This window comes from Pteropus alecto, unplaced genomic scaffold, assembly GCF_000325575.1.
Source record: "Pteropus alecto unplaced genomic scaffold, ASM32557v1 scaffold146, whole genome shotgun sequence".
NCBI classification, from domain to species: Eukaryota; Metazoa; Chordata; class Mammalia; order Chiroptera; family Pteropodidae; genus Pteropus; species Pteropus alecto.
Genome location: NW_006442107.1, coordinates 12,586,117 through 12,602,665, shown reverse-complemented (window position 1 = coordinate 12,602,665; position 16,549 = coordinate 12,586,117). Strand labels below are relative to the sequence as shown.

Below are 16,549 nucleotides of genomic sequence, written 5' to 3'. Positions count from 1 at the left end.
CCGAAACAGTGGAAAGCTTGCATCAAGACAAAAAAGAGTAGGGCAAAGTACATGTTATCCCAATATTATAACTGCTTTAACTTTCAGTATTAAAATTGATGACTTTCATGTTGGGATAATGAAACTCTTAAGAGAAAGAATCACCTAAAGAATAAGGCAAAGGAAGAAAACTTAGAAATAAAAGGATGGATAAAGACAAAACAGAAAAAACACAAAGGAAATTAGTCCTGCAAATATTAATATCAGTCTATGTATAATTATAGTAAAACACATTGAATAATGATCAATAGTGTTTATCATATGTGAAGTATTACTTTAAAAAGAATTAACATAGTGTAAGAAAATGGAGACAACTGCCCTAGTAGAATCTTCTTTTGAATTTAGTTTAGCTATAAAGGGAAGAAGAGAAATGGTGCAGTAAATATTGGAGATATTTGTCAAGGGAAGGTTAAAATATATATACTTTATTGATTTTTTTTCTTTAGAAACAACACAGGTTTCATGTAGAACACTTGGAAAATAAAGAAAAGTAATGTAGAAGAAATCAAAGCTTACCCACAATCTCAGAAGCCAAGGGCAGTGCTCCTTTAACAGTGTTTTCCCCTTCTGAAGTGATGTGGTCTTAGAGAAGCCGTGGCCTGGGGGAGAGGAGTAAGCAGGAAGGGACCGCGTGAATATCCAGAAGGGAAAGGAGCTGAGTGGTGAGCACGGTCACTGTTTATCCCCCTTTCCCTTACTTAAACACAAAGATTCTGTCTAGAAACATAAAGATTCTGCTGCCTACTTTTCCTTTTCTCCTATAGTGCCAATATAACTAAGCAGGTGCAATAATTCAACGAGCAAAAGAGAAAGGGAGAAAGGAAGTGGAGTGATACACTGAATTCTTACTTTAGGATGTGGTTCCATAGTTAGTGGTTAGCACGTCTACTTTACATGCAGAAGGTCCTGGGTTCACACCTCAGTGGAGCCACATAGTCCATGGTCTACGGCCATGCCACCCTGAACAAGCCTGATGTCTGATCTCGGAAGCTAAGCAGGGTTGGGCCTCGTTAGTACTTGGATGGGAGACTACATAGGAAGACCAGGTGCTATAGGCATAAATAAAAAAAAAAAAATCTTACTTGTTTTTTTAGAATAACAATTACATTCACTAAAAAATCAGAGAACATACAAAACTATCTGAGAAAAGACATTTAAGATGTAGCAAAGACGGGGAAGGAGACCAGGAGAAGAGAAAAACTCAAGGCCTCATGTGTGACTTTCTTTCCTAGCTTTTAGAAAAGCAGAAGAGAAGGTGAAGCAGGGAGGGAAGAAACTGCTTAGAAATGGGCTTCCTATGGTAAAGAGGGTAGGAGAAAACTTAAACAGAGAAAAGAATTCAAGACAAGAAGCTCAGCTGACAGAGAGCTGAGACCAATAAGTAGAAAGGTGAAACATTTTGCTAAGTACGTAGTTCCCTTTAGCCGGGCTGCACATGCAGCCTCAAAGGTAACTTAGAAATAAGCTTGCTCAGTTTTAGTGGCTTCCATATTTGTTTAGTGGCTTCCAGGTCAATATCCAGACCAACAGTGCCTTACCGAGAAAATTGGGTAGTCACCAAGAGCCCATCAAAATGGAATGACTGCTGAGTGGAGGGATGAGATTGAATCAGGCACCATAGCCGGGAAGGCATCATGTTCTATGGGGAATAAGGCACATTTGACTTTTCACATCAGTGCAAGCTTTCTCCGGCTAGAGGCAGTTCAACAAATATAGCAGGGAAACAAGGCCTTTTTAATTTGGGGACTTTATGCCAGCAATCACCTTACAATAACAAAATACCAAAATTCTCCCTAATCTCTGAGACTGAGAACAGAAAGTACAGAAGTAGGGAATGTAGTAGGTGGGAAATATGGCTTAAAAGTGCTTTTGGCTGTGGCTTCCAGATAATTATAATGGCGTCTGCTTCTTCCCCACTTGTGCCTGTCATCCTCAGTAGTAAGTTATGATGACGATGATGATTACTGATAATTAGCCCTTTTATGTATTTAGCATTTTCCACTTTCTAAAGCACTGCACATGGATTCCTCACTGTTAGCCTAGGAGACAGGAATGGCTGGCTCTGCTCCACCCAGCTTTGAAATGAGGAGCTAGGCTGCTGGCCCCTGCCTTGAGTCACACAGGTTGTTAGAGACCCTGGGTACCTAATGGTGCCCACTTCTCTCTTTCTCAACTGAATATTTTGTTCTTTAGAAGGCTAGGTATTTCTTTCTACATTTGAGGATATAATGGATAAGTATATGAATATGTATATTTCATCAAAATTTGAGTTATTGTATTTTAAGTATATAGCACTATTAAGTTTAGGGTGTATCTCTCCCTTCTTCCATCTTGTCTCTCTGTCTCTGTCTCTGTCTCTGTCTCTGTCTCTCTCTCTCTCTCACACACACATACACACACACACAACACACACACACACACACATTCATCCATTTACTATAGATTTCAAAGCATTTTCCAAATAACAAGACATTACCTCCTTTGTTATGGTCGCTAGAACTTTTGGCAGGCTTGTCTCAGGTTTCTGCTTCTTCTATGTTTATGGAGCACAATGTAGGGATAGAACTGGGTATCCACAGTACATTTAGAAAACTGGATTTGGAAGAGTATGCATGCAAGGTACCACCTGCATCTCGCCTTGGCTGACTGCTGACTATTCTCCATGATCTGGAGCTAATCCCGAGGATTAAGTGAGCATCTGCTCCGGGTTGCTGACAGCCGGATAGGTCCAAGCCATAAACAGAAGGGGAGTGTCAGGCTCGGACAAACCAGCTAATGTGGAGAGTGCTAGGCTTCCTGGAGAGCCTTGGAGATTTGGCCCTGGTTGCTCTGCTCTGCCCTTCTGCATCCTGCTCTACTCTGCCTTCACCCAGGATCTCAGGGACACTATATACAGTGGTGATTAAGAGTCAAGGTCAAACTGCTAGAGTTTGTACCTGCTGCGCAGGCTTTATATGCATTGAGTAAACTTGGACAGATTGCTGTGGGCAAAGAACCTCAGTTTTCTTATCCACAGAATGGGGATTGTGACAGTAATCCACTCTGAGTTCTCACAGTGAGTTTTTGCATTAATCGCCACTGGGATGCATATCATCCTGCAACTCCTTCTTTTGTTCCCTGTTCATCATTCCAGCTCAAATGTCACCTCCCGGTATTCAATACATACTGAATTTCCTTGTCTTCCACCATATATTATTTGGACGACTCTTTTGGCATGCACCTTGTTAGGGCCATGCATTTATTTGTCTGTTTAATGCATTTGAGTCTGTGAGCATCTCCTGGGGAGGGTCTGTTTCAGATCTTAATTTTCTGCAAACACACACACACACACACACACACACACACACACGTACATGCACACACACATGCAAGGGAAGAAAGGGAAAGAAAGGATGGAGGGAGAAATGAATGAAGACACTGCCTTTGTTTAAATCATCTCAATGTTAGTTTCCCATATTTTCTCTTCCCTAAACAAAATGGCCTTTGAGAGCTGCACCTTGTTGCAGAAACTCAGCCAGAAGTCATCAGAGAGTGCTCTCAGCAGCTCAATGTTCGGAAGTAGAAAAATACCTCAATTTTGCAGTGAGACTAAAGTAGTGGTGGTAAAGCAGAAGACCCTAAGTCCCTAGGAAGCAGAGGGACTCCCATATCCTTTTTCAGGCACAGAGCATGTAAGAGTGAAACTTGAGCTCTCTCCTGAGGTAGAGCCTCACTTTGTCCCTAAACACCTTCTCTTCTTGAGATTCCTCCTGGAGATGGGAAACAGGCAGATAACATGTTGAAAGGGTCAGGTTCATCAAAAGTGAGGAGACTTTCTGGGGTTATAGGAGCCGAGGAGCACCACCATCTGGGCATTGGCTTGGCACCTGGGCGGGCACTGGCCCTGGTTAGGGAGGCTACAGATCTACCTGGATGGCCTTGGGCAAGTGGCCTAACGTCTGTGGCCTCACACCTCATCTGGAAAATGTAAAGTCCAGGTCTCCTTCAGCTCTGACATGAGGTTGCTTGCCACAGCCCCTACAGACATCACTGCCTCCATGCACGAGACAGCAATTGGTATTTAAAATAATGGTGGTGAGTCATCTACAAGTGATGACAAAACAAGGTTGTTCTGATTTATTCACCACAGTTCCTCCAAATCTTGGAATCTTGAGAGCTGAGGGATTCTGCAGAGCTAAAGCTTTCAGATAACTGAACTCTATCCACTTTTAAATACCCAAATTGAATTTTGTTCTAAACTTAAATATATATAAACATCTTAAAAGATTGTTTTCTTTATATTTAATATTTCGTTCTAATTATTGTTCTCTTCGGGAAAGAAAAGATGGAGAGAATAGCTTGTACTTCTCTGGCTGACGCAGGGCCATCGCTCTGAGCACGAATGCTGGCAGTGCAAGGGTACCCCCCAACCCCCGAACTCCTCGGCTATGCAGTGGCTTTGAATTTTCTCTCCACTGACTTCCTCTGCATCTTTCCTCACTCCCTTCAGTCTCCAATGGTGTCACTGGGCAGGAACTAGAAGGGACAATGCTTTCATATATGAAGCCCCAGGCCTAGAGCAGGAAGGGATTTCCTCAAATTGCTGATCATTGGCATTGCAGAGGGAGAACTAGCTCTTTATCTTGTGAGCCATAGTCTTAGAGAACTCCAGATGCCAGCTTGCCTAGTTTTCAATCATCATTTTCCTTCTCTAAGCCATCCAATTAGAGTTTCAAGGTTGGCTCTTCACAGAGTTGATTGATACTGTTGCTGATGAAGACTACCTCATCATAGAACCAACTGCATATCATATTTTCACATTCTTCAATTTAGGAAAAGTCTTTGGTGAGGGCTAATAAATAAAAAAAAACAATTGCCTAAGGTAGCAACCCAAGATCCTGTTCCTGCTTGGGTACCTGGAAGACAGCTGGCTAGAATCACATCTAAGCATTTTATCTTTTCTTTTTCCTCTGTCTCTTTCTCTTTTCATTCCTCCTTCCCCCTTCTTCCCTTTCCTCCTCCTCTTCCTCCTCCTTCTTTCTTCCTCTTTCTCTTTTTCTGTCTCTCCCTCTGTCTCTGTCTCTGTCTTTTTCTCTGTCTCCCTCCCTCTCCTTCTCCCTGCCCCCCGCTTCTTTCTCTGGTTAAAGAGACCCTAATCGTGTGATGCTTATTCCTAGTGTAAATCAACCATGATGCTGCTCTCACATTGTGTGCTCTGCAGGTCCAGAACTCCAGGGACCATTCACTTACTCAAAGCTCTTGGCTGGTGGTGTTAGCATACACCATCCTAGATGGGAAATGAGAACTTGGTTGCCACCATGTGATCCAAACAATGAGGGAGATGGTTTCTCAAGACTGTGAAGGAGGTAAAGTTTACATTGTAAAATGATGGCATTTTCCTTAGAAAGGATGGATCAGCTTTGTACCATGCATCCCTTTTTCTCCAGCTCCTGTGAAAAATAAGCATATTCCCAGAATACGTGACTATAGGCTGTAGTGGATGTATAATGTGTCGATGAAGCTAGGCTGAATTCAATTTTCTGCATTTTTCTGGATAGGTTGGGTCACAAAAGAGATTCTTGTGGGAGATTTATTGGGCCAAAGGGCAACAACAGTCATGCAGTATCTCATACACACTAATACTTTCTGCTACTCACCTTGGTTTGTGAGATAATTGCTGGGCCTGCAATCGTCCCACCTTCCCCTGAATCCTGGACCAAGTGTGTAGGTATAGCTCTGAGATAAAGGGTCTTGGTCTCTGCAGGAGACCAAAGGCAATAGGAAGTCAAACTAGTTTCAGAACATCCTCATAGACCCCAGCTCATGCTGCTGCATTCAGCTTTTTGCCCTTCATCCCTATTTCATAATCTAGCCCCCAGGGACCTTGATTGCCTTTCTCTCCCATAGGACATGACATTGGTCCATTATATGGATAGTATTATGCTGGTTAGATCTAGCAATCAGGAAATAGCAACTACTCTATAGACCTTGGTAAGACACTTTCATGCCAGAGGGCAGGAAATAAATTCTACAAAAATTCAAGGGCCTCCTGCCATTGTAAAATTTCTAAGTGTCTGGTGGTCTGGAGTGTGTTAAGCTATCTCTTCCATAATGAAGGGCAAGTTGCTGCCTCTGATCCCATCTACTGAGAAAGGGACACAATGCCTAGGGACCTCTTTGGATTTGAGAGGCAACATATATTTCATTTGGGTGGGTTCCTCTGACCCATTTACTAAGTGACATGAAAATCTGCTAATTTGGGGTGGAGCTCAGAATAAAAGATGTCTCTGAAACAGGTCCAGACTATTATGTAGGCTGCTTTGTCACTTGGGCCACATGATCCCGCAGTCCGACAATGCTTGGTGTCAGTAGAAGATAGAAGTGCCATTTGCAGTCTTTGGCAAGCCTCTGTAGGTGAATCACAGAACAGAATAAGATAATAAAACCATATTATCCCTTCATATAATTATTCACCTATCGAGACACAACTTTTGACTTGTTACTGGGACTTGGTAGAGACTCAGTGCTTGACTGTGGGCCACCAAGCTACCATGTGACTTGAGTTGCCCATCACAAATTAGTGTTGTCTGATCCATAAAGCCATGAAGTTGAACATGGACAGAATGTGTTAATTATCAAATGGAAGTGATACGTGTGACATTGAGCTTAAGCAGGCTCTGAAAGCATAAGTATGTTGCATGAGGAGGTATCCCTTTCTGCTGCACTGTCTTCTCTCACAAACTATGGCCTCATAGCGAGCTCCCTATGATTGATAAACTAAAGTAGATATTAGACTTGTGTTTTACAGATAGTGCTGCACAATATGCAGTCACCATTAAAAACTTTATGGTTGCTGCACTATAGCCTCATTCCAGATGGCCTTGAAAGACTATAGCGATGGGAAATCTTCCCAGTAGTGAGACGTTGAGCAGTGCTTTGGAGAGAGAGCAAGAGTTATAGATCTATATCAGTTCATAGACTATGAATGATTTAGCTTGCTGGTCAAAGACTTGGGAATAATATTAGCAGAAAACTGGCGACAAAAAGGTCTGGGGAAGAGACATGTAGATAGACTTATCTGAAGGGGCACCTAGATAGATTCCTATGTGACTCTTCACCAAAGGGTTATCCCAGTAGAGTAGGATTTTAATCACATGGATAGGATGACCTGTCCTGTGGTTACCAGTCTGTCTCCTTCACTAGACATTCCTGTCATTTCCTAATAGGTTCATCAACAAAATGGCCATAGTGGCAGGGATGGAAGGTATATGTAGGCTCAGAAATATGTACCGCCACTCACCAAGGATGAACTGGCTATAGATACTGCTGAGTGCCCAATCTGCCAGCAGCAAAACCCAACACTGACATGGCACCATTCCCCAGGGTGGCCAGCCAGCTACCTGGAGGCAGGTTGATTACATTGGCCTGCTTCCATCATGAAAGCACTAGCACATTGTTCTTAGCGAAGAAAGATATTTGCTTTCTGTATGGTTTTGCCCTATAGATGCATTTTACCTATCAGAGCTCATTAAAAGTTTACTTACAGCAATTTTTTTGTACAATAAAAAAGAAAAAGTAGGTTATCTTATGTCCAGGTCCATACCATGTTAGAATATTCAGATTAGAAAGTTAGTAAATTTCCCAGGGTAGGCTAGGTAATGCTGCACTAACAAACAACCTCAAACTCCTGATGGCTTCACATAACGCTTCTTCTTTTCTGCTGTTAATGTAGGGTTAGCTGGGGTCTCCGCTTTACAATCCAGAGTGACAAAGCAACCAGCCACCCAGAGAGAAAATCTCATGGGGGTCTTATCCCGGTGATGAAATTGATAGGTCCAGGCCACATGTCCCCATGCATGAGTGAACCACCAGAAAGTTAATGCTACCAGAAGCAGAACTTTTTGGTGATCAGAACTAATAAGTAATCTAGAGGTGAGGGGAGGCTGTAACTGGTAGGGTCCCCCTCAACACTGAAAAATGACAGCTCTTTGTGAGAGAAGAGACAGAGGAAAGACAAGAAGTCAAGATGCAGAATTGGAGCATTTAGTTTAGGGGCAGGTGGTCAACTACAGAGACCTGGGTTATTCACTGCTCTCCAGTACAGTATAACAAATGATACTCAACTCAGCTCCTGGTCATTAAGGAAAAGTAAAATTGTGTTCTATGCAATCTGTTTAAGAGGTCTTGAACATTTATATTACATTTAAGAATTATTTCTATGCAAAAATTCCTAAAACATGGATATTTTATATGTAAAGGAACACTATGTTCAGCTGATTCTGCAAAGATACCGAATAATGGCAACAAATGAATTGTCACTGATTGTGTTATCATCGCAGTCATTATACCCATACCAGGTCTTATTTCTAAGTGATTTAAGTTACAAGGAACAAGAGAGGAGACCATAGCCTCGTTGGAGAACATCCACTCATTTAAATCTGTCAGTTGGCGGCTTTCAGCTGCATCAGTTGAGAACATGTTGGGATGATATGCAGCCCTAGATAAGATTGTTTTGAACAATATGAGAAATCAGTGGCATTTAGGCCAAATTAAATCTAATTTACTCTACAAATTGCCAAACTATCAGTCCTATTAAATCTGTTTATTAAAAGGCAGGAGAGTCGGCCTGGGTCGCAAGCTGTGGCTGGGATAATAAGACAAAGATGAAGCCCACTAATGTAGATAAATCATGTTTGATTTCCAGGCCAGAGGTAGCCAATGGGGGAGCTTTCACCTCTCCTTCTCTGTCATCCAGAGATATCTGTGAGCCAGTCAGAATGTCCCCAGAGTCAGGCCATACTGATTGATTTCCATGGCACTGGGAGGCCCATGTCATTGCCCCCAATCTGCAGTCATTAATAAAACCAACTCTATTTCTCTCTAGTTATCCATTCTACAAAATACAATTTAAGCAGGTCTTTATGATGTAGAGGTAAATGGGATAAGGAAGGTAGGGTGGCAAATAATGGAGGTGATAGTGGCAGGAATAGGAGGTTAAGATTGTTATACTCTTAAGTCCTAAGGTGAAGGTAGGGTAGGTAACATTAGACTTATTTCCAAGTTACTCGAGGTGATCCACAAAACTCTGTAAGGTTTTGAGTTGAATTTTTACATTTTAATAATTGCGGGCATAGACATAAAATGAGGGGAAAAGGGCAATGCTAATTAAGGCCTTATTCTTTAAGAAAGATCAGTCTTAATTTATAGTGCTTACCTGCTTGGAATGCTCTATCTCAAGGTCTCCAGCTACTAAATTCTACTCATCCTTGGAGGTCTATCCTAAATCCCCTCTCATGTTAAGAAGTCTTCTTTTAATATTCCAGTCCTTGCCTTTCTTTCTTTTAAACTCCTGTCCCAGTGAATATTAATAGCACTTGGCTTGACAATTATCATATCCTTCACCACATCTCACTTTGATGAATCTTTTTATAAAATATTTCCCTGAAACTACAAAATAAATATGTGGAAAGATCTAGTAACTTGCCCAAGATCACACAATTAGTAACTCATGCTGTTCCTAAGCCCCCTGTCAATGATTGATTCTATGGGATAGTCTGATCTTGAGGGGGAAGACATTTCATTAAGGAGGTGAGTTGGAATGGGGTAGGGACTGGCTGGGAAATACGGAGAGAACTGTACTCTTCTTCCTGGGGCTAGAAAAAGCAAGGCTTTCTAGGAGATGTCAAGCAATGGTCCTTACAGCCAGTGCACATAGACAGGCTGGGCTGAGACTGAATGACTGGGTTCACTAATTCCGAAGAGTATTCCCTTTCACTGAAATGTGGCCTGCAATTACCTACCACATTTCAAATCTGTGCTTTTCACTTTGTTCCAACCAGCCTTTATAGGATACTTTTTCAAACTGAGAGTAGAGAGTATGAATGACAGTTAGAGAACAACCTTTGAATATACAACCTAAAACCCTAAATCTTAATTCCATGGGATAAACTTGTGGGTTTGGATCACTATTGATTCAGTACAATCTAGTGCTTGGTTCAGGAAACCTCTGGAGGGAAGTTGAGGTGGGAGAAGGGAGGGATGAAAATGGCTCTCAGTAATCCAAAGGCTTTATTAGTCTGTAATTAGGAGTGATGGGAGGAAGCCAAGTGAGAGAAAATTTAAGCTGAATTGCAAGAAAAAAAGAGTCCCTAACAATGAAGAGTATTCAACTGTGGAGGAGGATGACAGAGACAGAGCAGCAGCAGTCACTCATAATTTCTTTATTGGTAATTTGGTCTCTATATTTTGGATGAAATACACATCTGGGAACCATGCCAAGTCATGCAAGGGATGCCCTTTAACCGGCATTCAGAGTGATAGCATTAATGGCTCTGGGAGAGGAAAATGAGATAATCTTGAGAACCAGCTGAGAATGAGAAGTTCAAAGAACAAGGTGTTCTCTTAGGTTTGGATCCTGGTGCTGCACATCATTTGCGTTACGCAGAGTTGGGGGCCTGCACCACTGGAGCAAAAACCACTTCCTTCTAATACCTCTAGAGGATGTCTTTTATTTCCTTCAACCTTAAAGAAATCTGAACTCTCAGACTATCAATACTCTAGAAAATAAGAATTAAAACATGATTCTTTTCCATACAATACAGTTTTTTTTTTTCAGAAGGTAAAGAAGAGTGGTGTTTTAGGGTTTTAAAAATGAACTAAAACATACATAAATGACTGTATCATCTTCTGGTAAGGCTTATTTATGAAAATGGACCTTAGGTGCTTCCTATCTAGAACACTCCATGAGTGTTTTAAACAACAGCTCATTATTCCTGTAGTCTCTCATTTAGGTGTATTTTTGTGTGCTGCTATTTTCATGTCACCTCTCTGTTCATAATCTTTCCAAGGACTTCTACAAGCTGTTCGCACTTTACTTTGGTAGCCATTATCTGCATTACTCAAGTTCTCTATTTTAGTTTCCAATATTTTTAATGTTTACCCAGCACACACACATTCATGCATGTGTACACACACATACAAACAATAAAAATAAAAACCCTGTTTTCATTTAATATCTTGAGAATCTAATGTTTCTGGGAATATAATTTAGGGAAATGCCCAAACTCGTTTCCTACCTCTGCTAAAAAGGTACATGTGAATTTAGTCACCATTCTTCCACCTGGAACTCAGCTCAGTTGATTATATAAGAAGTCTACCTACTCTATAAGGCTCAAGTCCAGCCTTGCTACAAAAAATAAATAAATAAATAAATAAAAATAATAAATGAATAAGTGCATAAATAAATAAATAAATAAATAAAAATAAAAATACTTCCAACCTCCCCAGGAGGAAGGGATCACATCTTTCTTTGAAATTATGAAAACAGGTGAATAACCCAAGGTGCTCAACACATCCACCTTCTATGGAATATCTCGGTACTCATGCTTAATCTACCTTACTAGGTTGTACTAGGATGTACTTTCCTTGAAGTTGAGGAGCATGTTCCACACATCTTCACACTTCCCACAGTACTTAGCAAGAATTCTTTTAACCTAGTAGGTACTCAGAAAGAATTCTTTTTTAGAGAATGAATAAATTAATAATCACAAGATAAATTTTCCATCATATCACTCATCCACTTAGGACATATTCTGCTTGATCTTTCCTCATTAGGCCCTGTGATTCCCATAAAACCACATGTAAGGTCAATCCATTAGATCTCTACTGGTCATCAGTACCCTTTTCTGCTACCGAGTTCTTTCTTTTCACTATTCTACTGTAGAAGCTGAATCCTCCACCTAGAGTGATAGCCTCTTTCGGCTGGCACTTCAGGGCGACCAAGCCCTGCCCTCTCCAGGAAATCTCCTCTGGCCATCCCAGTTTTGGTGAAGACTCAGGTTCCTTGAATTCTTTTTTGTAATTATAATTCACTGCACACTACAGCACTTAACTATTTTCTATTTTAAGATTTTTTTTTTTCTCTAACTAGACCATAAATTAATCAAGGGACATAGAATAGTGATAAAAGGTTTGAACTCTGGAGTCGGCTGCTTGGACAGAATCTGACTTTGATACTTATTAACTTTGTGTTTTTGTGCAATTACTTAACCCCTCCATGACTCATTTTTCTCATCTGTAAAGAGGGGATAATGATATTGCATACTTTATAGGGTTAAGTAAAGATTAAATGAGCTAATACCATATATAGAAGCACTGTATTTGTGTATATTATTATTAAGAATATCAAGGCTGAATTTTTGCCTTATTCTCTATCTTCTAAGTGCATGGAAGAGGGCCAGACACATAATGTGTAATTAATACATTCTATATAAATCATCCATTCAACAAATATGTATTGAGCACCTCTCTAGGCGCCAGATTTGTTCCCAGGGCTAGAGATTCAGAAGAGAACAAAAGGGGTGATGTCCCCCTCTTAAAGAACTTATATTTTATTAGTAGATAATAATAAATAAATGTAATAATATATGCAGTCTAATGCTTGTCATTATAATTGTCTGTATAATATGTTGTATATTACATATGTCATAAAATATTGAAACTGTATATATGTGTATATATATATGTATGATAATATATAATGATGCAAGTGTTTAGATATATGCTAGAAAATATAGCAATGTAAAGGGGAATGAAGTGAGGGGTCTTGTTTACAAAAGATAGCCAAGGTGACATTTAATAAGAAACCTAAAAGAGGAAGCCCCATGGGTATCTGACTGGAAGAGTGTTCCAGGCAGAGAGAACTGCAAGTACAAAAGCTCTGAAGTTGAGAAGTGTTTTGTCCTATTTGACCGACGGCAAAGAAGCCAGTGTGGCTTGAGCAGGCAAGGGAGAAAAGTAGCAAGAAATGAGCTTGAGACCTATTGGGAGTTCAGATCATGTTAGACTTGTAGATTGCAGTAAGAATTATGAATTTTACTGAATGGGATGAGAAACTATTAATCCATTGTTTCAGTTATCTAATGCTACATAACAAACCACCCCCAATTTTGTGGTTTAAAACAATGACCATTTCATTATTGCCCACAAGTTTGCAGATCAGCTAGGGATTTCTAGTCTTCTGGCAGGTAAACTGGATGTGGATAGTGACAGATGGCCTCACTTACCCATCATCCACTTACTAGGCTGGTCTAGGTGAACCTCAGCTGAGATCATTCATCTCTGTTCCAGGTTGCCTCTCATCCTCCCATAAACAAGACTGGGCTTCTTTACATGGCAGCTGTGGTATGTTGATCAACTGGGTATCTGTAAATAATAAAAATATCTTATTTGTAGATTTGCTGATTTTTATGATATAAATATTTTTTCCATGCTCATTTAAAATTACTAGTGGTTAAGCAACCAATGTACAAGATTCTTGAATATTTAACTCACCCATAGTAATTCTGCAATTAAGCCAGGTACATGCTATCAGTTCCATGGATCTGGGGCGAGGGGTTTTCCCTAATTAGGGAACATTTCTTCTTCCAGTGATAGTTTCCTTGTCCATTTTTCTCCTGCAGTTTTAGCTCTTCCCTCTAGGCCCTGGGTTTCAGCTGCTGACAGTTTCTTTTACGTAGCATATGATCTATTTTTGCAAATGAGTAGCTCTCTCAGCTGCTTCCTGCATGTAGACAGACGTTCAGCAATCAGAGGTCATTTTTTATTTTTTATTTTTATTTCTGTATTCCTCTTAGAACAAGCTAACAAAATTCCTGTACAAAACTTGTGAGCCTCCACAATATAACATTAATTTCATGCCATTAAATGCAAAAGATGCCATGCCCACGTTTCTTTTTGATATCAGCCTCTCACCATTTGAGGTATGTTAGGCTAGTGAGGGACACAACCTTTAGATTCCTGGACACATTTACTTTACCTGAGAGACTCTACTAGGTGCCATCTATATCTTTCTGAAGTTTTACCAAGTGTTTTTATAGCCATAGCCTTGATTTCATATTTACACTGAGGTCATTTCCTTCTTTGAGAATATTTGGCTGGTTGGGAAGAATGAGGATGAAAACTAATTTTAATTTTCAACCTGACAAATCCCGGACCCTCCGTATGTCTTTCAAATTTGCTGGCAAACAGAAAATCTCTCTTTAGCTTACCTACCTTGCAAGACATTATCATACATAGCTAGAAACATCCAGCTGATATTTTTAACATTCTATCTAAAGATTGCTTTAGTCAGAGCCATAAATTCATTAAGTACAGTTCTATGTTCCAAGTCCTGCCAACAGTATTTTTGTCAATTGTTCTGCCACTATATGGCATAGGTCTCTCTCTCTCTCTCTCTCTCTCTCTCTCTCTCTCTCTCTCAGATTCTACCTGCTGCCCATTTTCAAAGCCAATGCCACATGTTTTAGTATTTATTATGATAGTACCCCACTCCTGGTACTAGTTTCTCTTTTGGTTATCTATTGTTGTATGCTAAACTACTACGATGTATAGTAACTTAAATAATGATAGTTTTATTTACTTTTGATTCTATGGGTAAGGAATTTAGGCTGGACTCAAACAAACACTTATTTTTCTGCTGGTTTTACTTGAGGTCACTCTTATGGCTATAGTAATCTGACAACTTGTTCTAGGCTGGATGATTTTAGATGGCTTCACATGTCTGGTGGTTGGCTAAAGATGTCAGTTGGTCGGCTAAAGATGACAGTTGGTCCATGTGTCTCCAGTAGAAGAGTCAGACACTTTACATGGTGATAGTAGCATTTTAAAAGAATACTCTCTAAATGCTTAAGCACTTTCAAAGATCTGTATCATGTTTATTGATATTATATGGCCAAGCTCAGAGTCCATGTGTGAGGGGCCTACACGAGGGCATGGTGGATACAAGGGGTATGATTTATTAGAGGCCATTACTACTCTACTAGAGTACCTAGAAGTAAAGTGGTTTTGTAACAAACAAATTAAAAACATAGCATAAATTTTGGGGTTAGACAGCAGGAAAATCTGGAAAAGTAGAAAGGAATATATTAGTAAAATTTGGAAATATAATGAACAAAAAATTGAAGGCTGGAAAAATGGTGAGAAAAATGTTTTTGGAGTCTGGAAAATGGTGGTTCATAGGGGTGTAAAATATTGGCTAAATTATCCCTTGTGGTACTTGGAAGATAGAAAATGTACCTGATGATCTTGTGAATTTGACTAAGTTTCCAAACAGAATTTTAACAATGTCAATCTTCTTCTTATAATTTTGTATAATAAAATGTAGAAAGAAGATTAGCTAAAGAGCTGACTAGTTTATGAGTAAAATTCAGATGAAATGTAAAGGAACCAGGACTTTCTGGGTTGGAAAATAAAACTGTTTCACATCTCCAATCTCTCCAAGTGACCACAGATTCTCAAAGTAAGAAATAGCCTCAATAAAGATCAAATAAAGAGTTCTCAAAACTCTTTTTTAAGATCTCAGAAAGATTTAAGCAGTGCATATTAAAACTTCACAGCTAAACAAAAGCATTTTTAAGTATCTTAATGGAGCTGTCCCACAGTACCCTGACACCTAAATTATGGAGATGTTTGTTTCGAAAATAATTCTAGACATGGTTTTGGGAGCATTGGGAAAACACTAATAAGATTTATTGAAAACCTACAAAGTTTTTAAGAGAATTACATTAGTAAAATTGGTGAAAGCACTGACAGTTTGGACTAAAAGGGGCTGAGGTAATTCAATATGAAAAGTGAACTCTAGACCCCAGACTTCAAAGGTCAGGAAGCAGGCTGAAAAAGGAGTTCATATGAAAACACTTGATAATTTTCATGGAAAAGAAAGGATTTCTCAGAAGTTGTAACCAAGAGACCTAAAGAAAAATGGACTAGGAGCCACACCCTGGAAGCAGAGCTGGGCCTCAATTAAGAAATATTTCCTTACTGAATACTTGAAACTAATTTAAATTAATTAATTAATTTTAAAAAAAGAAATAAAATACTTCTATCCTTGAAGAAGTGGTCGTGCCCAAGTGTATTTCAGAATTATCTCAGTCACTTTTAGTTGAAGATTCTCTCTTATATCTCACATTAATCCTTAACTACTTCAATTGCCTCTTTATTGTCTTCCTGATTCCACCCTTACTTCTCTCTATAACATAAACTCCATATAGTAGCCAGAGATATTCTTTTATAACTTAAGATAGATCATGTTACTGTTCTGTTTAAAATTTGCATTGGTTATCTATTGTGAAACCAACCATCCTCAAACCTAGAGGCTTAAAACAACAATAATTTTATTTGTGGGTCAGAAGTTTGGGTTGGGCTTAGTTGGATGGTTCTTTTGCTGGTCTCACCTGGTCTCATTCTGTGGCTGTAGTCATTTGGCAGCTAGCTGAGCATGGATGGTCTTAAATGCTCTTTCATCTGTGGTAGTTTGTTCCTACTGTCATCTGAGTCATGTATCTCCAAGAGGTTATCCTGGGCTTCTAAAAGTGATGGTGAAAACATGATAAGAAAGCAGTCTCATTTTATACATTTTTCAAGGGCCTGTCTGTTTTATTTTTTTGATGACCCATTGGCCAAATTAAATCACAAATCAAAGCCAAACATAAATTTGGGACTATTAAAGGCAATATCATAGGGATGTATAATT

The 16,549-nt window shown here is 39.5% G+C and overlaps 1 pseudogene; it reads left to right on the top strand.

Moving 5' to 3' along the window:
- Nucleotides 1-981: 981 nt before the first annotated feature.
- LOC112469437 lies at nucleotides 982-1,097 on the top strand (annotated as a pseudogene).
- The last annotated feature ends 15,452 nt before the right edge of the window (nucleotides 1,098-16,549 follow it).